Here is a 288-nt window from a genome sequence, read left to right on the forward strand (position 1 = left end):
TCTCCATCTCTCTATGCCTTTATTTATTTAATTTTTTTTTTCTAAATATAACATTGAATCAGGGTCTCGGGGCTGAAAATATTTACACACACACACACACACACACACACACACACACACGAGATGCCTAAGTGTAGCCAGGTTAGGGACCCAGGTTACTGGAACCGTCAAACTGATACAGTAACGCTTACCAGTGACCACAGCTCAACAGTGATCTGTCTTCATTGACGGACAGGTGAACGCGGGGCAGGGATCCCCACCCTCAAAGTAGCAGAATCCTTCTGTTCG

The sequence above is a fragment of the Myotis brandtii genome, unplaced genomic scaffold (assembly GCF_000412655.1).
Source record: "Myotis brandtii unplaced genomic scaffold, ASM41265v1 scaffold1026, whole genome shotgun sequence".
In the NCBI taxonomy this organism is placed as follows: domain Eukaryota; kingdom Metazoa; phylum Chordata; class Mammalia; order Chiroptera; family Vespertilionidae; genus Myotis; species Myotis brandtii.